Source organism: Spermophilus citellus (assembly GCF_964194105.1).
Source record: "Spermophilus citellus genome assembly, chromosome: 9".
Lineage (NCBI taxonomy): Eukaryota > Metazoa > Chordata > Mammalia > Rodentia > Sciuridae > Spermophilus > Spermophilus citellus.
This window is the reverse complement of record NC_138191.1, coordinates 16,140,076-16,164,658: the sequence shown is the minus strand read 5'-3', so window position 1 is coordinate 16,164,658 and position 24,583 is coordinate 16,140,076. Positions and strand designations below refer to the sequence as shown.

Here is a 24,583-nt window from a genome sequence, read left to right as displayed (position 1 = left end):
CAAGTTTTTCTGCATAGAGCTTGATTAAGCTAATTGCATATAACTTTTAGAGTCTTGTATTAGCTGAGTGCAGTGGTATATGCCTGTAATCCCAGCAGCTAGGAAGGCTGAGACAGGAGGATTGCAAGTTCAAGGCCAGCCTCAGAAAATTAGTGAGGACCTAAGCAATTCAGTAAGACCCTGTGTCAAAAACAAAAATAATAAAAGAGCTGGAGACGTAGCCCAGTGGTAAACTGCCCCTGGCTTAAAGCCCCACTACTACTCCCCCTCCCACCAAAAAAAAGTCTTATATTAACAAGCATATCAGTAATTACAATTTCCATTTTACATAGTGGGAAATAAAGATGTAATGTTAATGATGTGTAAAGGTCACATATGAAGTTATTTGTAAACTGATGGAAATAATATAGTATGATATAGAGTACGTAAGTTTCAAGTATCAGAGAGTGCTAGATTCAATTTCTTCTATTCCTTCTAGTACTTTTCACATATTATTTAACCTCTCTGAGCCTCAGTTTTATTGTAACAAGGAAGTTAATGATAGCTAGCATTTATTGAGTATTTACTGGGAAGTCCTACAGCAAGAATGATGAATGCATTATCTCAATCCTTGCAAAAAGTGTGAGGTAGGTAGTACTATCATCCCCATTTTACTGATAAGAAAACTGAGGCACAGAGGGGTTAAATGAGTAGTACATGGATTGTGAATGGTGGAGCTAGGATGTAGACCCAGGTGGATCAACTTCAGCCATACATGATTCAGAGCCAGACCATGAGAAGATATCAAGGGCACTCAAGATATTTGCTTTTACCCCTTTGATCCATAAGTGATGCTACCCTCTAGAATGTATGACTTAAACTCTCCTTTATTTTTATGTTATAATAAACTTTTAAGGGGATGTGTGCGTCTCCTACACTGCTTACTTCACTGCTTGATATACTTGTCATTAAGAAGTGGTGGCCCGTACTGGGGCAGGTGACAAGGACAGTAGTTCTTATTCATCTGGGCAGCAGCTTCAGTGCTAATTCTAAACACAGGTGGTGAGAGAGACAGCCAACAGGAAGGGGAAAAGAATCGCTGCTGACAGAGCAACTGGGAAGATTGATGGTTTCCCTCTCTCCTTTTCCCCAATGCATCGGCCTCCAGGCAGAGATGTAGAAGCCGCTGTGCTGGGGACAGTAAAATACACAGCACAGTGTCTGCCTTACTGGAGCGCTGATTAATGAGACCAAAATGACACAGAAAACAGGCAGTGCTTCAGAAGGAGAACTCACAGGCATTTCTTTCTTTAATGATTTCAACAAAAGCAGTTCCCATAAACAGCCAGGTTTGACGCAGAATACCCTGTGGTTAGAGCAATGCAGGGGTATGTCTGGCGGAAAGCTTGGAGGGAAAGGTGAGTAAGGGGGATTTGTGATGCAGAAAATTCATTTGTGACCAGCTGGTTACATGTTTGTCACTAATTTCTCCCTTTATCTGATCGGCCAAAAAATTCTACAAAGGTCTAAATAAGGTAGTTATTTACTTACCTAACTTAATGTAAAAAGGACATAACAATATTTCATCACAAAGATACTCACCCTGTTAAAAGCACCCACCCTTCCTTACCCTAAATTCAGATCTATAAGATAGCATCAATAGTTTTTAATATTTTACTTAAGCTACAAAAAGTATATATTAGAAGACAGTATTATCTTTATTCAGAGAAAATGAATGTTAACATCATATATCATTTTCAGTACTTTCAGAGCGCTACTGGACATATCCATTTGGATTTCCCACCAGCAGATTTTGAATTTACTACTATATCTAAAACAAAATCTATTGGCTCACAACCTGGTCAGCTCCTCTCAAACCTGCTTTGCTTCAGTCTTCTCAGTCCAGCCTAATGACAGAACCATTCTCCTTAAGTCGTCCCCAGATTCCTTCTTTTCCCTCACTACATTTTTAGGTTCAAACCCTGGTTTCTATAATTAAAAGCTATGTGATTTTTGGCAAAAATCTGTCACTGAGTTTCTTAATCTGAAATAAAAATTTAAATAGTTCTACATCATTGGATTATTATAATAATTAAACACATTGGTGCACTAAAAGTGACTGGCACGTAGAAAGTGTTCAATAAATGTCAGCTATTGTCATCTCATCTAATAAATTACTAAGTCAACAGGACGTTAACACAGTTTCACTTCCAATCATCATCTCACCTGTGCTGTTTCAATAGCTTCTGACTTCTACATCCTCTATGCCATCAGCTGATCTATATTTTTAAAATAATGAATTCTCTACTAGATTCTTCCTTTCCTACAGGGTTAAGTCCAAACCCCTTAATTTGGTGTATGAATTCTTTATAATATGATTTCACACACATAAAGATTAATAAAACATGGTAGAGGTAAGTATCTCTATGAATTAGCCTTAATTAACCAAGTAAAAAGTCTTCTGGGAAATTTTAGATTAATGTTTTACATTTAACAATTTTATGCCATGCTATTTTTCATAAATCTTAGCACTAGAGTTAATATCATGTACAACTAAAACACTAAGAATACTCATTCATCTTTAGGATCTATGAAGTCCCAAATGGAAGAAAGATTTATAAAACAACTGACATTCTTCTACATAAGATTAAATTTATAGTATTTCCATTGCTTGGAATAGTGGCTCAAATATGTCCCCCTAAATTTATGTCCACCTGGAACTTCAGAATGTGACTTTATTTGGAAAGAGGGTCTTTGCAGTTGTAATCTGTTAAAATGAGGTCATCCTGGATTACGGTGGGCCCTAAATTCAACAACCCATTTTCTCAGAAGACACATAGAGACACAGAGGGAAGAAGATGCATGATGGAGGCAGATTGTAGTGATGAGGTTACAAGCCAAGGAACATCGAGGACATCTGAGAGCCACCAGAAGCTGGGAAGAGGCAAGGAGGGATTCTCCTCTAGGCTTCAGAGGGTCGTACTCTACCCAACACTCTGATTTCAGACTCCCAGGCTTCCAGGCTCCCAGGATCTAGAACTATGAGAGAATAAACTTCTGTTGTATTAAGTTGTTCAGTTTGAGGTACTCTGTTACTGCAGCCTTAGGAAACTAGTGTACTTGACTAATGCAGAAAACTGACACAGTGTGTCTCCTGGGATCTGTAATCTGGCTGCCATTGCTGTAAGAGTGTCATTACCCAGGCCTCTGGGCTCCTCTTGTTGAGCTGCACAAGCCCATGCTGGGGCGTTGCAGAATGGAATAAAAGCATTCTGCATTGACTACTGGGATTGGCCAAACCATGACTGTACAGGTGCTGAGACACGGGAACCATTACTGAGCAGACCACATCAAATAAACAACCAGTCCAGATCAACTAAGTGGGTGTAATCATAGATGAAGTTGCTGTTATTTTGTTCTGGGACCAGTTCAAACTCCTAGGGTCATATTTGCATTGATTCCTTAAAATTATTGCACATGGTGGGCTTTAATCCATTTATTTCTTCTATTTAAACAGTATCTCTGAAAAATTCCCACTATGTTATATGTTAAGACCTTCAAATAGTTATAATCACTCAGAAAAATGTAAATGTCAACTTAACAAATACTATTTCCTTTGTTGCAAAATACTGAGCATATACTATTTTCTTCTGATGAGGTAGTATGAAATGCAGCCGAACTGCCATGAGCCACTGTTGTTCTCTTTCTAAAGGAAATGGTTTTCCTTTGAAATTTTAATAGATTGTTTTTTGCATAATCACTCCAGAGAGATAGCTTTTCTTAGAAAATAAACAATGAGCTATTTCTTTTACTTTTGAAAACACATGTCTATAAATTTTCTTTGAAGCTCTTCGGAAAGAATCTCTAAAAACACTGTGTATGTAATTGATAAACTTGGGAGAAAAAGAAGAGAAAAAATTAAATTTTCAAACCAGCGTCAGCTGATCATTAATTCACCATCCCTCTTTATGTTTAAAAGAGTATGTTTATAATCTCTGGAAGCTCTCAATGACAGCCCATAAAGTTAGAGAACAAATAATCCAATATATTTTTGACATGCCACATCGCTTCCTGTATGTCACATCTTTGGGCCTCTTATAAAAGTTTTGAAAAAACTGGCAACCCAGATACAGATGCAGGGAGGATGGTATCAAAGAAGTGTCAGTATTGGAGGCATTACAGAGTTTTCAATTCCTCAAGCTTCCTATTAAATCTTAGAATTTTGCACAGGCGAGCACTTCGCTCTTCCTCTAAAACTCTGCCCCACACTGTGGTGCTCAGCAGCACAAGTAAATCCTGATGCTGATTTACACTCACTCTGTGTGCGTGTATAAAACAACTGTACATTCCTTAGTCAATTGTCTCACTGACCTAATAACATTCAAGAATATTCTTTAATTAAGAAAGCTTTTCCTTCTCTGATTGTTTGTGTAAGCCAATTTTTCTTTCGGTTATGAACTTGGTTTGTCATGTACTGGTAAATAAATTGAAGAAACATTTATTTCATTTGTAAAATAATGTGGCATCAGAGTTTTGTTTCCCTAATCCCAATAATCTCATTTGGCATTTGTAGTAACCAAGCTGTGAATGTGTAAATCAAAATAATTATTCTCATTTATATTTTATTTTCATTTTCCAACAGCTCCAGAAAGCTGCCTTTATTTACCAATGAAATATTTATCATGTTTCTTTTAAGAAAACACTTCTAGTCCGTATATTCTCCACTCTGATTTTATTTTTATACATCTTATCCATTTTAATACATTTTGTTTTTAAATGGATATATTCTATTTTTGTAAGTAGATAATTTTTCAGCAGCTTCACAACAAAATCAATACTCAAACTGTAAAAAACTTAAATGCAATTTACTTATGATTTGGGGGGACTCCCTTCTTTCCCAAATAGAAAATTTTAAAATGTTGTACATAACTCTTTAGAGCTAAATTTTAATAAAGTAATTAGCATCAATAATACAATGTTGCTCCTAGTTTTTAACAATTCCAAATACACTTTTGAAAGTGTACTGTGAGGGTACATTATTTTTCATTTAGCCAACAAATTACTGCGAGCTGAGCAGGTATTAATGATAAAATACTTGGTACCACAAATAACACCATTATTTGCCTTAGTCAGTAAACTCTTGGATGTTTTGTGAAAAATAACAGTCTTTCATTTTGATATTCTTATGACAAAGTCACAGATACAAGAAAGCAACAGCAAAAGCTCATGTCTGAAACATTAAACAATGAGGAAGAATTAGAAATGTGAGGACCAAATGGAACAAACTGTTTTGTGTGGACAGGCAGAACCCTAGCTGGGCAGAGAGGCTGCTGCTGAAATGTCACCAGTTCAGTTTTAAGAAAGAGTTTTTCTTTGCTTATTTTCTAACGTAACAAACTTATGATTTTTAAAAATGCTGCAGCAGAAAAAACCATCCAATGACATATCAGATGATTTATGAAAGAAACAAAGAACTTTTCAAGTTCCTTCGTATTTCTAGCAATTTTTACTTCTTTGCTGACCTACTACTCCACTGGCATTGGCTGAATGAATAAGGCTCAAATTTATAGCCTTTTCCTCCTCCAGCTCAAATCTGCAGATTGTACTCTTAGTTCCCTGAAAAAGCCACACTCTTTCTAAATTCTAAGCCTCTATACATGCACTGCCCTCTGCCTGACACATCCTTCGCTATCTGACAAATTTCAGTTTACCTTTAAGACCCTCCAAACATCACCAAACTTGTGGTGTTTTCCAAATCTTTGAGGTAAAATGAGTTACTTGCCTGTATAAGCACGAACAATACTCTGTTCTGACTCTGTTACAGCACAAGGTTGGACTGTAATTTACTTGTCCTGTATGTCTGCTACCCTTACCAGCCAGTGAAATCCTCAAAAACAAGAGCCATGTGTTTATTCCTAACACTGACAGGTGGAGGCTCAATATATGTATTTGAATGAAGCAGAAATAAACACTCCATGATGCTTAGGGAATGCAAGACTACAATCACCAAGATGAGTAGTGGGAATTTTCAAATGAGCCCTTCCCAACTGCCCATCCAAATCCTAGCCACTTTTTAGTCAACAATAATTACAACTACAGACCACTTTCTAAATTCCTGGTGTGTTATAATTTTAATTGAATTTATAATAAAATGCTCTTAGACTAATATGTGTTTAACAACTACCTTTATAACCCCCTTATAAAGTTTTTTTTATTGGTTGTTCACAACATTACAAAGCTCTTGACATGTCATATTTCATACATTAGATTCAAGTGGGTTATGAACTCCCAATTTTTACCCCAAATGCAGATTGCAGAATCACGTCGGTTACACATCCACAATTTTACATAATGCCCCATTAGTAACTGTTGTATTCTGATACCTTTCCTATCCTCTACTATACCCCCTCCCCTTCCCTCCCATCTTCACTCTCTACCCCATCTACTGTAATTCATTTCTCTCCTTGTTTATTTTCCCATTCCCCCCACAACCTCTTATATGTAATTTTGTATAGCAATGAGGGTCTCCCTTCATTTCCATGCAATTTCCCTTTACTCTCCCTTTCCCTCCCATCACATGTCTCTGTTTAATGTTAATCTTTTCTTCCTGCTCTTCCTCCCTGCTCTGTTCATAGTTGCTCTCATTATATCAAAGAAGACATTTGGTATTTGTTTTTTAGGGATTGGCTAGCTTCACTAAGCATAATCTGCTCTAGTGCCATCCATTTCCCTGCAAATTCCATGATTTTGTCATTTTTTAGTGCTGTGTAATACTCCATGGTGTATAAATGCCACATTTTTTTTATCCATTCATCTATTGAAGGGCATCTGGGTTGGTTCCACAGTCTAGCTATTGTGAATTGTGCTACTATGAACATCGATGTGGCAGTATCCCTGTAGTACACTCTTTTAAGGTCTTCAGGGAATAGTCCGAGAAGGGCAATAGCTGGGTCAAATGGTGGTTCCATTCCCAGCTTTCCCAGGAATCTCCATACTGCTTTCCAAATTGGCCGCACCAATTTGCAGTCCCACCAGCAATGTACAAGTGTACCCTTTTCCCTGCATCCTTGCCAGCACTTGTTGTTGTTTGACTTCATAGTGGCTGCCAATCTTACTGGAGTGAGATGGTATCTTAGGGTGGTTTTGATTTGCATTTCTCTGACTGCTAGAGATGGTGAGCATTTTTTCATGTACTTGTTGATTAATTGTATATCCTCCTCTGAGAAGTGTCTGTTCAGGTCCTTGGCCCATTTGTTGATTGGGTGATTTGTTATCTTATTGTCTAATTTTTTGAGTTCTTTGTATACTCTGGATATTAGGGCTCTATCTGAAGTGTGAGGAGTAAAAATTTGTTCCCAGGATGTAGGCTCCCTATTTACCTCTCTTATTGTTTCTCTTGCTGAGAAAAAACTTTTTAGTTTAAGTAAGTCCCATTTGTTGATTCTTGTTATTAACTCTTGTGCTATGGGTGTCCTATTAAGGAATTTGGAGCCCGACCCCACAATATGTAGATCAGAGCCAACTTTTTCTTCTATCAGACGCAGAGTCTCTCATTTGATATCAAGCTCCTTGATCCATTTTGAGTTAACTTTTGTGCATGGCGAGAGAAAGGGATTCAGTCTCATTTTGTTGCATATGGATTTCCAGTTTTCCCAACACCATTTGTTGAAGATGCTATCCTTCCTCCATTGCATGCTTTTAGCCCCTTTATCAAATATAAGATAGTTGTAACTTTGTGGATTAGTCCCTGTGTCCTCTATTCTGTACCATTGGTCCACCCGCCTGTTTTGGTACCAGTACCATGCTGTTTTTGTCACTATTGCTCTGTAATATAGTTTGAAATCTGGTATCGCTATACCGCCTGATTCACACTTCCTGCTTAGAATTGTTTTTGCTATTCTGGGTCTTTTATTTTTCCATATGAATTTCATGATTGCTTTATCTATTTCTACAAGAAATGCTGTTGGGATTTTGCTTGGCATTGCATTAAACCTATAGAGAACTTTTGGTAATATCGCCATTTTGATAATGTTAGTTCTGCCTATCCATGAACAGGGTATATTTATTCAATTCGCCTTATTGTGCAAGAAATCCTACCTGAAGGTTCAGAGGGAATTTTATATGATATTTTCCCGACACTTTATCAGTGCTGTTTAAGAGGCAGCCACAAATATACAAGGAGTTTACGTACAACTTCAGTGTGACTTTTGACTAGTTCTGCCTTTTATACTTTAGGGTGTTTGGTATATTATTACTTTTACTGTAAAAAAAAAGTTAACCTCTTTATATCTGTTCTTATTTATTTTAATTTTATTTATGGGTTATTATTATTTTTTGGTGCTGGGGATTGAACACAGGGCCTTGTGCATGCTAAGTATACCACTGTGCCCTTAGGTAGAGTGTGTGTCTAATCCATAATATAGTGACATTTCCTTTCTTCTGGAAGACTAGTGCTGTGTGGCCGCTGCCAGGAATCCAGGAGCACCCCTAATCTGGCAAGGGCAGAAACACAGCAGAATGCCAGAGGATCATGATGTCTTGAGTTCAGATATGGGATCTATGGGAAAACTGGGTGGAAATGTGTTTATTTTTAAAAAATCTGAATCTTAAAAAAGAACAAATAATCTCAAAATCAGTATCAGATGTTGTAAAATGACTTTAACAGAACAAATAACATCTGAAAACAAAATATTTGGAAATCTAGTTCCTTCTTTGCTCTTCTGCTGCTGCTATGGTTCAAGGGGTCAGGACTCCACTGTGATAGTTCCTAAAGACCAAAAGTGACACAGAGTAAAATGTTTTGGTCCTGTTACCATCTTCAGTAAGGAAGAAACTGCAAACTCCTCATGTTAAGCTGATAAGCAGAGGAGAAATGCATGCTTTAATATTAGAATCACTTCAACTTTCCTTTTCTAAGAAATAACCAATCAGGAATATAAGTTCATTGATTTAGTATCAAAATAAGATCCATGCTTTTTTTTTTTTAAAGAAGAGAACCAAAAGATTTTACCAGTGAACAAGTCACATTTTTCTAGTCTTATAGTAAAGCTTCCTTTTTATACTTTAGAGTGTTTTGTATACAATTACTTTTATTGTAGAACTAATCTCTTTATATCTGTTCTTATTTATTTTAATTTTATTTATGAGTTATTATTATTTTTTGGTGCTGCAGATTGAACACAGGACCTTATGCATGCTAAGTACATGCTATACCACTGTGCTACACCCTAGCCCCTCGACATTTAATTATTAACTAAATGATAGAGCTTATCATCACTTTCCTTTTCACGCTTAGAAAAAAGACCAGAAGCTATTTCCTTTCTTTATTTAAGTAGTATCTGTCCCTGTCTTCCTTTTCAAAGTCATTTACTGAAGTAAAAGCACATGCCATTAAATCTTGCTCTTCACTTATCACATCTAATATAAGATTTATGAACACAGGCCCCCAAGTCTATCTAAAGCACGTGCTAGTCATTTGTTCACTTTTAAATAGGGAGATGTGAACTGTCTCAATGTTCTGGAACATTCTGACGAGGAGGTAAGAGCAAGGAGGTGCAGGTTCTTTTGGGGCCATTGAAACCACAAATTTGGGCCTCGATATGATACTTCTAAACCTGGGCCAGATTCCAGAGCTACAAGCAGCAGAACAATGTGTGCTAGATCTAACAATACACCCTTTCACCTAGCACTGCCCAAACAAAACACTGCTACCATCCCATATCCTAAGGGAAGCCAACACTCATGATTTGTTGCTCATAAAAACAGTACCACCAACTTTATTAAGTCCTGTTTCCAAACTACAGTGTTGTGGGTTTAATTTAATGATTATATTTAATTTCATAGAGACTTTCATTAGGGACAATAGTAGTTTAATTCAATTAAAATAACCTTTCAATGAGCATATACCAGACACCAGATCATTCACTCTTGAATGCATCCATCCATTCAGATATTCATTGAGTGCTAGTGAGGATATAACAGTAAACACAAAATAGAACATTAATCCAGAGATAAATTACAAATAAAACACAGTCACTGCCCTTGAGAAGTCTATGGTCCAATGAGCACTGTGCCATACACAGCAAATCCACTGGCCCATTTTACTTAGAGCCATTTTTAAATCTCCAGTCTACTTAAGCCCAGGGACTGCCCTGCACCTATCGGGTCACCTCAGTTCTTGCTTTACAGAGATCAGTATGTAGCACCATCTTTTCCACTTTGCACTTCCAAATGCTTTCATGCTGACAAGTATCTTCTTTCCTCTTTTGCTTCAGAGAAAGATAACCCTCTAAGATTCGCCTTTCCACAGAGCTATTGATTCTCTCTTCTGTGTTTGTCAGAATATTTCTACATCAAATTTTCTTTTCTTTCACCTATCTTTAATCATTCTCTCTTTACCAGGTACTTCAAGTCTTCCCTACTGTGTGGAAACATGAAAAGGTCTACCCCTGTTGTGGGTTATTTCTCCTCCTACTCCTCCCAAATATGCCTGTGAGAAACCCTACATCTGCTACCCATAAAACTTCCTCCACAATCTGGTTTCTTAGTCACAGAATTACTAAAGCTTTTCAAAACCCCAAAATGATCCTCATCCCATAATCCACTGCCCTCTGATATCTTGTTGCTTTCCAAAGATCTCTTTGACACTATCAAGTGACACAGTTTATTACCATCCTTTAAAACACTCTTCTTTCATTTTCATGAAGCTACAATGAATTGTTCATGTTTTAGGCTCTCAGATTTCTTCAATTTTGTCTTTGTTAATTCCTCATTGCTTTCTTCTCACTTGTTTAATGGGACCTACTCCAAAGCAGTTTTCAAATTTTTCTGTTACAACCAATAATGCTCACTGAAGAGAGCCTCCTTTCTTCACTTATTCTTGCTCATTAAATTGATCCACTACAAGGACAGTGACTGGGCCATGTTCTTTACAGAGGAGTCTTGCCCTTTCTGTCACCCTGTTAGCCAACCCTAGAGCCAGGCCTGGCTCCCTGACTCTCGAATTCAGGAGCTCAGTTTGGTCTCTTGCACCCTCTCTCAGGTAACTAGTAATTCAGGACCCAACATTTGGGTTTAGGCAGAGGGTGGAAAGCCTGGGCCTAATCAAGTTTACCAGAGCTTTACACTGGAATATCAGGCCTCTGCCAAGTTGCTAATGAGAGCATTTTAATCTTCATATGCTACTGTCCCCATATATATCTATCTCCCCTCTGGAACCTCCTGGGGAATGAAGAATTTTTACACTTCTGGGCCTTTGGAGCATATTGTCACCTTGTTCCCCTCTTCTTTATTAGATTGAAGAAAGAACTATAACATTTGTTTCTTGTAACAAAAAGCTACACAAAGTAATAATATAAAGCTATATAAATAAAAGGATAAAAAAGTCCTTTCCTTCTTTATATCAAACCTAGCTAAGGCCATTATATTAAGAGTCAGGAGTGTATCCATCCACATCTTTATTAAAAAAAAATAGAAAAATTTACATATGTTAAGATAAATTTTTAAACAAAATTGGAAGACATGTTGCACTTGCTTTTACTTTCAAAATGTCAAATCTATTGTGACTGTGAAAAGTAGAGCCACTTTGGAAGACATATCCTTATAAAATAAAACATACCCTTACCTTAGGATCCAGCAAATTACACTCCTTAGTATCAACCCAAATAAGATGAAAATTTATGTCCACACAAAGCACACACAAGTTATTCATAACTGCCAAAACTAGGAAGCAGGCAAGATATCCCTGAAGAGTGAATGGATAAATGGTGGTACTTCTAGAAAATGGAATATTATTTAGCACCAAAAAGAAATGTGCCGGGCATAGTAACACATGCCTATAATCACAGTGGCTCCCAAAGCTGAAGCAGGAGGATCGTAGTTCAAACCAGGCTCAGCAAAAGCAACTCAGTGAGATCCTGTCTCTAAATAAAATACAAAATAAGGCTAGGGATGTGTTTTAGTGGTGAGTGCCCCTGAGTTTAATCCCAGGTTACTGCCCCCCTGCCCCCTGCCAAAAAAAAAAAAGATATCAAGCCACAACAAGACAGGAAACATATATGCTTATTATTTAGTGAAAGAAAACATTCTGAATGGGCTACATACTGTATGATCACAACTATATGACATCATGGAAAAGGGAAAACTATGGAGACAATAAAGAGCTTTGTCACGGGGTGGGGAAAGGGAGGGATGAACAGACTTCTCAGGGCAGTGGAAAGGGAGGGACGAACTACTACTAACTTGATATCTCCTCTTTTCCTCCCTTTTTCAAGGCCAGAGAAGGGATCTCAGCACAGGTAAACACTCAAGGAAAAAAGACACCAACCTATAGAAAGGAATAGGCTAATCTGAGAGTGGCCAAATAGAAGCTGTATGTGCACAAAGCCTAGCAGGGACAATATTGCTCAACACTGGCAACATTGCTTTGCTTGGTTTATGGTCTGCAGGAGATTTTGTTTATTTTTCTTAATCTAGGAGAACTATTTGTTCTCAATATCAGGGTATCCAAAGGAAGAGAAGAAGAACAGGAAGATGGAAGGAAGATTCTGAGAGTCAAGTCCCTCTGACAGAGTCTGTCTAGGGCAGAATAAACAGTAACATTGGTCCTTACTGGAGAACAGGAACAAGGTACAAGACCAAGTGCTATTGTATACAACACACCTTTCAGTAACCCAGCCAAAATTCAGCAAGAGCTTGCCCCGCTTCTGAGATCAGGTTTGGAGATCTGGGAGTTGCCCTACTATGTAGGGTGCAGCTTGAGAACCATTCCGTCCAAAGGGAAGTGATTTTCATGGTTAGCATTTGGCAACTTTTCCTGCTATCCCTTTTCAGTGTAACAGACAAAATGACAATTCCCTACAATTTTATCTGCTTTAGACGCTGTAAATTCATTCCTAAGCACATCCTGCAAAGATCCAGAAAAAGTCTGCTGTATCCTAGCTAAGACTTAGTAGGCCTCCAGCTACCTTAAAACACAGCCATATGCTCCCTTATGTTACAGGTCCTATTATGCAAGTCTCCTCCCCAATCCCAGAGGAGACCAGAGGACATGCCACTGCTGTTGTTTCCTATCCACATTTTAAAATAACAGAATAATAAAAATAATAAAAGAAAATCCAGCCACAATTGGCTCCAGTTGGTGTGAATAATAAGACATGGTTGTCAGATTCTTGGAAAGCCGCCAGTGTGGTTATTAGCGGCCCGATACTGGGCCCTCTTCTATACAGGATGATGCATACCATTTTAAATGAAGTCAATCTTTAGGACATTTTAAATTTGAGACTTAGGCCTGGAGTCAAACAAACTATGAATCAGAATCCTTGCAGTAAGTGCTGTCCATAAGGAAAAAGGATAGATTGAGATGAAGGGAGATGGATTTTGGAAATCAAGCTTTGCCCAATTAAAATCTGGTCCTTTTTTGAAGTCTATGATAGAAGATTCCCAGCTTTGACAAGTTGGCAGTAATCCTTGTGATCTATTTTAGTGGGATATATATTGTCACTACAAAAATAAAACATACTACAAAACTGGAGAGCAGACCCTGCCTGTGATCATTAGACAGACTGGACCAAGTGCCTCAAGCCTTTGATGCCCGGACATATTATTTTCTGGATGGTGTCCAGCAGCCCAATGCAGAATAGCTTTTTCTCTACTGTATCCAGATGGCAAATGGAAGAGATCAAATTCAACAGTTTCAGGGCTAACCTTAATGGATGTGAAAGGCTGGCTCTTCTACTAGCTTTTTAGGGATCTACAATACAAAAAAAGGCCTTTGAACAAAGAGACAAATAATTTTTTTTTTCTCCCTTTCTCTCTCTTCAAAACTAAACCATAGATGTGGTGATCTGGTTCAAATCCATCTGCTGATTGAAAAAGACAGCCAAATATCTGATCAGTTCTAATCACTGACATTCTCATGATACTTTCTGTGAAATTCAAATGGGTGTTAGTCTTAGTATTCTGGAATGCTTTCTTCATTCCCTTCAGCCAAATATTTTCACTCTTCCTCTATTTCCTTCAAAACTTTAACCAAATATGCGTGGGTAGTATGTAGGTACATGTGTGTGATGGGGGAGTATATTCCTAAATGTTTAGGCAACATCAAATTATAATAAGATATTCTCACATGCCCACCAAAGGTTAAATTGACTAGCATAAGCCTTAGACATCTGTGACATCATATAAACAGACATGAGAACTTCACTATAAAGTCATTTGTACAAATAGGAATGTGGTTTGAAGGCCTGTCTCACTCTCCATATATTTCTGATATGTCATAGGATTTTCTTAATGACATCAGAAATACCTCCATTGTTTTCTTAATGACATCAGAAATACCTCCAGTATTCCCATAAAAGTCCTATGATGTGGATCATAAAAACAGTTTTGTACATGGGGGAGGAGGTGGGCCCAATACTTGAAATAGGAATATGTTTACCTTCTGTGAGTTATTCCATAAAAGAGAGAGAGAGAGAGATCAATTTGAAGTTGGAGTTCTTAATCTAGGTTTATGGACTTGTGAAATTGTACACAAAATCTTGAGAATGCACATACATTTTTCAAGGAAGAAGATCCACATTTTAATCAAAGGAAAGAGTAGACCTCCAAAATCTAAGAACTCTGAGGATGAGATTTAGAATCATGATTAGGCACATTAATAAATCTAAAGAAAGAGTACCTTCCCTTGAGGGGGATAAGCTTAGACAAAGGTGTTCTACTGGAAAGCCTGGTGATATAAAGAAAGGGAAATGGGCTGTGACACGGGTCAGCAATGCGCTGCACAGGAGTCCCACACTCGAGATGGATCTTCCAGTTACCATATATTACCTTAGCCAATGAGGTGATTCAGTGAATTCCCTTTGCCTGATTCCATACTCAAACTATAATAATTTGGCTTCCCAATTAAATCTGCCAGCAAATAGAGACTATAGTGTTCAGTGGAGAAATAGAGATGGTACTCCTGATCACTCCATCTTCATAAATGATAATATAGTTTGTGTGTGCATGTCCATGAACATGTAGTGTGTGTGTGTGTGTGTGTGTGTGTGTGTGTATATACACGTCAATCTGTAAAAAATTTTCCTAATTTAGCTTCTAAGATGCCACCTTCTATTTTTTTCTTCTATCTATCTGACTATTATTATCTTGCATGGTTCTTATCATTATCCCAACATCTTAATGTTAAGCCCAGATTTAGTATTTGGACCTCTTTTCTTTCTAAACATACTGTCTAGATGGTGATACCCAATCTTAGGGCTTTAAGCAAAAGTCTATTCTGAGGACTCCCAAATGTATATCTCCATCTACACCTCTCTCCTGAGCTCTGGTCTCATATATCTAATGCCTATCTGATATCCACTTAGATATTCACTAGGAATCTAAACTCCACATGTCTTTTTTTTTTTTTTTTTAAATATTTTTTTATTTTTTAGTTCTCGGCGGACACAACATTGGTATGTGGTGCTGAGGATCAAACCCGGGCCGCACGCATGCCAGGCGAGCGCGCTACCGCTTGAGCCACATCCCCAGCCCAACTCCACATGTCTTAATGTCAACTCCTTATCTTCCTCCCCAAATTTTACTCCTTACCATTTCAGTAAGTGTAAATTCATTCAGTTCATTCCAGTTGTTCTGCTCAGAAACCTTGGAATCACAGTCAACACTTTTCTTTCATTTAATTAATCAGAAAATCTTGCTGATTCTACCTCCTTTAAAATAATTGTCAAAAAAGAGGGGGTATCCCATGAAAACAGGAGAGAAACCAACAGAGTAGAGGAAAGAAATTGAGAGGGAGATTGGAAAGAAGGGCTTGGGGAAATCTTGGGGAGTGAAATTTACCAAATTATGTTATATCCATGTATGAACATACCATAATGAATCCTGCTTATATAAGTAATTATAATGAATCCACCACCAAGAATCCTGCTCATATAATTATGATGCTTATATACAATTATAATTAACATGATTATTACTTCAATAATAATAGAAGGGAGATCAGTATACTAGAGCATGTGGATCAGAGGGAGGAATGAAGGGAGGGAAAGGGAAGGTACTGGGGAATAAGATTGATCAAATTATGTTATGTACACATTCAAATATGGCCTAATGAATCCCACTGTTATATATAATACACCAATAAAAATTAAAAATCAAAACCTACAAACAAATCCATAGTGTAATCCCTCCATCTTCACCATCCACGCTAGTACAAGCCACCCATCATCTTTGGATTTCACATTAGCTTCCTAACTGGTCTTCCTGTTTCTACGCCTGTTCCTCTATAGTCTTTTTTTTTTTTTTTTTTTATCCTAATAGAGTAAGCCTTTAAAACCTATGTCAGATGATGTTATTACCCCCACACAGTACCTTCTGGTAATTTCCCAATTCAATCCCAATAAATTGCTTCTAAGGCTCTATACAATCAATTTCCCCACTTCCACTCTCTATTATTCCCCTGTTAGAATTTTGGTATTTGCAGGGGGTCCTGGAACCAACCTTTTGATTATATCAAAGGACAACTATTTGTTAAATATTAGTTATATCAAAGGACAACTGTATAATATTTGTTAAATAAAGAAAATGCTCACTTTCTTTCAGTCATATTGGGCCTCCTTGCTGGTCTTCAGACATGCCAGTGTAGGCCCTACCTCATGGTCTTTTCATTCTTTCTTTCTCCTGGATTGCTTCTCCCCTAGATATAAACCATGTACATATCATCACCTTCAGTTTTTTCATCAAAAGTCATCTTCTTGAAGGCTTTTGCTGACCACCTAACTGAACAGATGCAATATCCCTTAGCAATCCAGATCTCTTGTCCTTACCTAATATATTTCTCTGTGTCATTTCCTATCCCCCAACATACTATATATTTTAATTACTTGCTTATTGTCTTTTTCTACTAGTAGAATGTAAGTTTTTGTCTGTGTTCTTCACTGATATATCTCTAAAACATAGTACATACTGCTTGATGAATAGTTTATAAATAAATCAATACATAAAAATAATCATGACTTTATTACTTCTATGAAGAGATGAGGAAAGAATTCATCAGGTGAAATATCCAAATAATATTTCCTCAAACAGAATTATTTAATACTCCAGGAGACACTGGGTACAAATTATAGAAATTGGGTACATAAACAAGAGCAGATGTTTACACTTGTTCAGCCCTTGTTATCTTCCCACCACTTGAATATTCTTTTAAATTGATCACAGGATTAGGAAATTGTTCTCTTTCTCCCCCAATTTCCATTATCCAAAAGAGTTCAATTATCAGGTATATTATCCATCTAATACATTAGGGTTCCATAGATACATTTGTTTGATCTCTTCAACTTCAATAATTTATTCCTATGTCCTACCCTAGAACCTTTACATCATAAAATTTCTTCACTGTTAACATTTTAAATGTTAATATTCTATTCGGTGTGCAACCTTCCACCTTTCAACTATTTCATGCTTTCATTCACATTATAGTTGCTCTTCAAACTCACTTAGAAACCATTGCCTCTGATTGTTCCATTTTTTCCTGGTGCAGCAGTCCCTATATGTCCTCTCTTTTTCTCTTTCCAGCCTGTTCCAAGGTTGTCACTCAGACTATATGCCCATGAGCAACACAGCTATCCTTATCTCCTAATTGGCAAGCAAAATTCCAACCCTAGAGATCAACAGCTAGGAGCTCATTTTATATTTGAATGCCTTATGAGCTAAGCAGTTTGAAAAATTTCAAAACAATGCATAATTTAGTTATAATGCTGTTTATCAAATCCTTTAAATAAACTTATACAATGTGCCTGATACTATTCTAAATTCCTATAGATATTAACTCACTTAAACCTCACAGTGGCCTTCTAAGATAGATACTATTATTGTCTCCATTTTGCAGAAGCAAAAAGCTAAGTGTCTTGACAAGATCATACTGCTATTAACTGAACTTACTAGCTCCAAACCCTGGTAATCTGGCTATAGAATTCAAGCTTTTTAACTCTAGGCTCTTCCTCATCTTACAGATGAAATGAAACAATGAAGTCTAATGAGGTTCAGTAACTCACCCAAGGAAACCAACTTCCATTACCCAATTATTAAATTGAAGAATGTGGATTTGAATATAGAGAATCTGACTTCAGAATCTAACCTACCAACCTATACCATGTCTTTAGGCCTAAGTCCTCTAAAAAAATAATGCCCACCATTATTCATTTCTTTTTTTGTTTGTTTGTTTCACTTTTTGTTTTTAGCCTGAGGTTGATCTTATTTTTTTTTATTGGTTGTTCAAAACATTACAAAGCTCTTGACATATCATATTTCATACATTAGATTCAAATGGGTTATGAACTCCCATTTTTACCCCAAATACAGATTGCAGAATCACATCGGTTACACATCCACATTTTTACATAATGCGATACTAGTAACTGTTGTATTCTGCTACCTTTCCTATCCTCTACTATCCCCCCTCCCCTCCCCTCCCATCTTCTCTTTCTATCATTATTCATTTCTCATACCACTCCCAGAAAACTCATTAGACCCACATCTATCTTTACCTTTCTCCCAGTCTCAGAGTTGATCTGTGTCTCCTAATGTTCCATCATCTGCTGCCCTTCTTCCATTTCTTTCCTTTTTCTTCAAACTTTCCATCTTTGCAGACTCTTACAATCATGGCCAACTTTCTTCCATCCCTCAGTATCCCACCTCCACAAACTTTACTTGATAAGGCCATTCTGTATAGCTCCCTTTACCTTCTCTGATACTTCCTGCTCCATTGGGCTTTTCAAGAGTAATCCTTTCTTATCATTTGTTTCATTGTAATCAACTTTCAGTATCAATAATGATTCTTTCCTCACCTGTTTCCCTTCTGAATTCTTCAGCTCTGGCCTCTTCTCCAAGGTTGAACCTAGAGAGAGTTAAAGATTCTGATTTTTTTTTAAAAAAAATATTATTTTCCTCTTCACATCCCTTTCTTAATGGTCTCCCAGTAGAAGACACAAATTTAAGTACTATTTAACTGACAGTAACCACATCAGTAGGTCTGGCTTTATTATTCCCTTTTGAAGAACCACACTTCTCTCTCCCTGTTTCTTCTAACATGTGGTCCAATGGAAGCTGACTGACCCCATATCAACATAGTTGATCTAAAAGTGGGTATGTGACTTTAAAAAAAGACAGGTATCACTGAAACTTAACCAAAAAGTCTACCAGCTAGATAGAAATATATATATATATATATATATATATATATATATATATATATATATACATACATACATACATACATACAACTTAAGGAAAACTGTGTCTCTACTTGAGTCATAAATATGTTAATATATTCCCAATCAAAATTAAGGACATATGGTCACCTAAAGAATTTCTGTTCCATTTTAGAATGTAAAAAACAGTATATTAGATGTCATGTAGATGCTGAAACATTGGAATCTCCAAGACACTTTAAAGATTTATGGAACAAAAATCCTGGATTTTACAACACGTCTGGACATTAAAGTCACAGGCTGAAATAGACAATGTTTGTGTCTCCCCAAAATTTATATGTTGAACTCTAACTCCCACTTTGATGGCATTTGGAGGTAGGTTCTTCGGGAGGTGATTAGGTCATGACAGGGGAACCCTTATAAATGAAATTAATGCCCTTATAAAAGAGACCTAGAAAATTAACTTGCTCCTTCTACCATGTGAGGTTATAGCTATCTATGAATTAGGAAATAGGCCCTTACCAGATATGGAATTTGCAAGCACCTTGATCTGGGACTTCCCGGCCTCCATAATTGTGAAAAATAAACCACTGTTTAAATCACAGTCTATGGTATTTGTTGTAGCAACCCAAATATGCTAAGATGAAGATTTATCAGGAAGATAAATTAATCATCTTGTCTCTATCAGACATGATATTCCATGACAGTTCTGATTATGCTAGGTTGGTTGAAGGTTTTGGTTAAACACATATGACAAGTTAGTAAGTATAGCAAAAAAGTTTTCCTGATCAACTACCAAATGCCAGTAGCCACTGTAAAAGAAAAAAATGTAAATTCTTTGCAATATCTAGATCCTTTAGCTATAAAATCTGCTTGCATTACTCCACTCATTATAGTGCAAGAAAAAGTTAAGATGCATCAAACTGGAAGCTTACAAAAGCTGTACTGACTATATACCAGATAACAATGCAATGAGACTTAGGGCTTTTTTCCATGTCTGTGCTGAGCATACCAATATCTATAGAGCAAAGGTGCTAGGAATGGCTTCATAAGTTGTTTTAAAGAGACTTAAAATGGGTAACAGTGCAAGAAAAGGCAATGTCAATATAATTAATGAATTTTTAAAATCTCTTTCCTGAGGTGAAGAAAGTAAGTCCTTGATTATAATAGCAAAAAACAAGATACCAATTATCACAACATAGCATATGTGTTGAACTAGATAGCTTTTTAAGGAAACCTATGATCAAAATAAAATCTTTAAATCTTAACCCTAAATTATCCCTATATTTTTCTATATACAAAGGTAACAAATGTCAGTATAATAAAAGCCCCAGTATAATTAGCATGACTTGTGAAAAATAAAATTAGGACTAGAATAGAAATAAAAGTCAGTTATGGCAACAAGATAGAAATCCTTAGTCAATCTGGAAAGTCATCAAAATAAAATTGGTATTATCTTTCAATAACTTATAAATATCTAGATACTTTGAGAAATAATAAAACTACTTATTAACTGCAACAATCACTAAACATCTCTTGTAAATAAATACATAAAATGTGTAGTTATATACTCAACAATATGCTTGATATCAATGCTAATAAGCATTTTCTCATGTATTACCTCACTGATTTTGATTTTCATTAAATACTTCAGTAATGACAGGAATCATCATACCAAAGACCTAAGTAATAACTCATTTCCTACACAATTAGCTATCATAGATAAAGCTCAACAGGAAGACACTTCCTTTTTTCACAACTGGTGGTGGTGGCCTCAAAGCACACACTGCCTGGGGAATCACACTTTCTATAAGAAAGGTACAAAGTCCTGTGTAATTTCAAAACAAAATTTTCTGCAGCATTTCTATGAGTTTTGTTGTTGCAGTTTGTTTTAAATCACTTTATTGAGGTGTCATTCATATTCAAAGCTATTTTTGTTTTCAAAGTGCAGTAAAAATACAGAAAGATAAGGAAGGAAAGAAGGCAAAGGGGAACAATCTGAGAAGTAAAAGGGAACAATCTGAGCAAACTTGGAATTGTTTTTAAAACACAAAGCAAAGGATCCATGTATGATAGCAGTGGCCTAGAGGAGTACTTTGGGATCCGGACTGCAGAAAGTCTTAAATGTTAGGTTATCAGGAGTGTAGTCTTTATGAGAAGTTCCCAGAGGTTTCTGAGCAAAGGAACAACAAAATTACAATTCTGTTTTGGGGAGATTAATCTGGTCAGGGTGTTAGAGGAGGGGAAATTCTATATAGATTCTATTAAGAAACTATTAAGATTGATAAGAACAGAGAGAAATTCTGCTGAGTTTCTTATATATTTTTGAAGAAACAGTCATCATCAAGAAGGGAAGATCTACTGGGCACTATGAACTGGCCAAGGGGGGGGGGGATATATATATAGCAGGATATCAAATCCATTTAAAATTCCTACAATGTGAGTATTATTAATACCTCTCAGATAAGAAAACTGAGGTTTGGTGAGGTCAAATAACTTGCCTAGCATTAGAGAGACAATATGTGGTAGACCCAGGCTTGATTGATCCAAATAGTCAAGTACCTTCTGCTTTGCCACACTTCCTTTTAATAGCCAAATTTAAGATGTGCATATTTATCCTCAACAAAACTAGCTTCTCAAAGTTGCTGAGTCTGAATGTTTTATATTTTGGTGACAACGGGGTGGCTGAACAGCTGCCAGCCACTGGAAAAGCTAAAGTTGCCTGTCACCTGTCAAGAGGAATTCTTCTTCATAACTCAAGTGGCAAGGGAACTAGCATCCATGGGGGGCAACCTGGTGTTCTCTCCCAGACTGGCAAGACATCACATAACCTGGTCCTTAATATCTCCCTTGTGGCTCTACCTTCTACTGGAAGCTCACCCCCAGGCCAGGAGTCCTCTTCTCTTTTGTAGCAATTTTTAGAACTGGTTGCTTAGATCATTCTCTCCAGGGGGTGACAGAATCCAAATCAGTGATTTGGTAAACAGCTCCATTTCCCTTCACTATTACATTTTTCTGCTTCTGAAAAGGCATCCAAAGTAACACAAGGAGTAAACAGTGGGGCTCAATGAATGACAAGTAGAATGGTCCACCGGTATGGTCTGTGTTCATGGGGAATATAAGTCAAAGCTCACAAGGAGCCCTTTTTTTGGTGTATGAGATCAACTCTGTTCAATAGTGCTAACTTTAAAGGTTCATCAGCATCCTAATTAATGTACTCAGTGGTAATTAGTGAATTAGAGACCTCTTTAATAACTTTTTAAAATGAGAATACTTTAAAATAAAAGTATTCCTTAGTCTGTGCAGCAATGGACCACGGCACTAATTACTTGCATCTCCCACCTTTCCACTTCATACTTCTGCTACTTCTTGAAGAAAGTACTCTAGCCATAAATCGAAACTAGACCCTAGATAGTGGTCCCCTGATCATCCATCAGCCTTAGCACTCACCTGCTAGGAGCCACAAGCATATATACGATGTATGGCACCTTTGGTTGTAAAGTGACGCCAGTTAGCCACTGAGATGATTATGTTAAAATTTACATTCATATGCAAACTGGACTCCCGCTGTTCACCTTGGCCTGTTACCGGACTCAAGTTACGGGACTTTACGGGACTGTTGGAGAGTTCCCATTGGTTGGGGAAGGATAGTAGGAGGGAATTCCGGAGGAGGTGGGAGGAGACGGGGGGGTTCCGGTCGGCGCGCGGTTTCGGTCGGACACCCTCGTGGGAGGACCGGTTTTTGACTTGCTGGCGCTGAGAGTGTTAGCGGCTTTTTCAAAATAAAGTTTTGTTCCTGCTTGATTGGCTCGTGATTCTGTGCCCAGTCAAGACTGCGGCATTTGGCGGCCCGTGCGGGGAACGCCTGAAGCTTAGAGGTGAGTAAATTGCTCGCCCCTGAGGGAAGGCGACAGGATGGATGACCTTCTCAGAAAACAATGTGTTCTTGTTTTGATTTATTTTGTTTTCATTTCGAGCTCCCTAGCCCTACAATTTTCTCAGGCGAACTGAAAAAAATGGTTGGCTCAAGGTTTGAAGTTATTCAGCCCTGAGAAAGAGAAAATTGATACAACCATTGTCTGCTCCGTCTTTGTTTCATTCTGCTTCGGCTTTGTTTTATCCTACCTTATTGGGTTAGGTTATAGTAGATTAGAATCCAATAAAAAACAAACCGAAAAACTGTTAAGTAAATTGTTAGAGGTCCAGACTATGGTAGAAAAAACGCTAGGTCAAGCAAAAGAGAAGGTCTCTCAAGCTAGTCAGACAGAGGAGAATTTAAAGAAAGCAAGCTTAGAGGACAAGCAGCCATCAGGTGGAGAATTACAACAGGAGGTTGCTACCAACTCCGTTCTATCACCAGAGGGCGTAACTCAGCCAACAGCTCCATCTACCGCTGAGCGGCCCTCAACTACCGTAGTTGATGGACGGAATTCTGAGGCAGGACCCCAAAGATTAGCATGCCCTGTACTTGAGCAGGCAGGAGGGCAACGAATTCACCGTGCTTTAGATTTCAAAACAATAAAGCAATTAAAGGAGGCTGTAACGACCTATGGGCCGCAAGCTCCCTTCACAATAAGCATGGTTGAATCTGTTACCAACTTGGACATGACACCAGCAGATTGGGCTAACATGTGTCGATCTGTGCTAAACGGAGGACAATATTTGTTATGGAAGGTTGCCAATGAGGAATTTTGCATGGAGACAGCTAGGCGAAATGCAGAAGCTGGGTACCCTCAAAGAAATATGGACATGCTTTTGGGGAAGGGACCTTATGAGGGTCAAAGACAACAAATTGAATATGACCCTGGTGTGTACGCACAAATTGCTGTAGATGCAGTTAGGGCATGGAAAACTTTACAGGGGCATGGAGACTTACAAGGTCAATTATCTAAGGTAATACAAGGAACTAATGAACCTTATGCTGAATTTGTAGATAGACTTATTCAGTCAGCCTCTAGGATATTTGGAAATACAGAACAGGTAATGCCATTTATAAAACAACTGGCTTATGACCAAACAAATCGTTGCTGCAGAGAGGTCATTAGACCATGGAGACATGAGGATTTAAACACATATATTAAATTATGTAGAGACATTAATGAACAGGGGCAAGTCTTAGCAGCAGTACAACAGGCTTTAGATGCCAGGCCAAGAACATGCTATAATTGTAATCAAACAGGACATTTTAAAAGGAGTTGCCCCATAAGAGGAGGGTTTAACAAAGCTGGATATCAAAGGAATAGAATACCAGGTATTTGCCCACGATGCCGTAGAGGGAGACATTGGGCTAATGAATGCCGTTCTCAAACCACCATAGAGGGTATTCCGTTATCAAAAAACGGACAAGGACCAAGTGTTTACCCACGATATCGTGGAGAAAGGTATCAAGCTCCATT

At 37.5% G+C, this 24,583-nt stretch overlaps 1 protein-coding gene across 4 annotated transcripts in view; it reads right to left on the bottom strand.

Moving 5' to 3' along the window:
* Window positions 1-24,583, bottom strand: part of WARS2 (tryptophanyl tRNA synthetase 2, mitochondrial) — a gene marked incomplete at its 5' end in the record, with an annotated part of 82,908 nt that overhangs the window by 43,780 nt on the left and 14,545 nt on the right. The window lies entirely within an intron of this gene.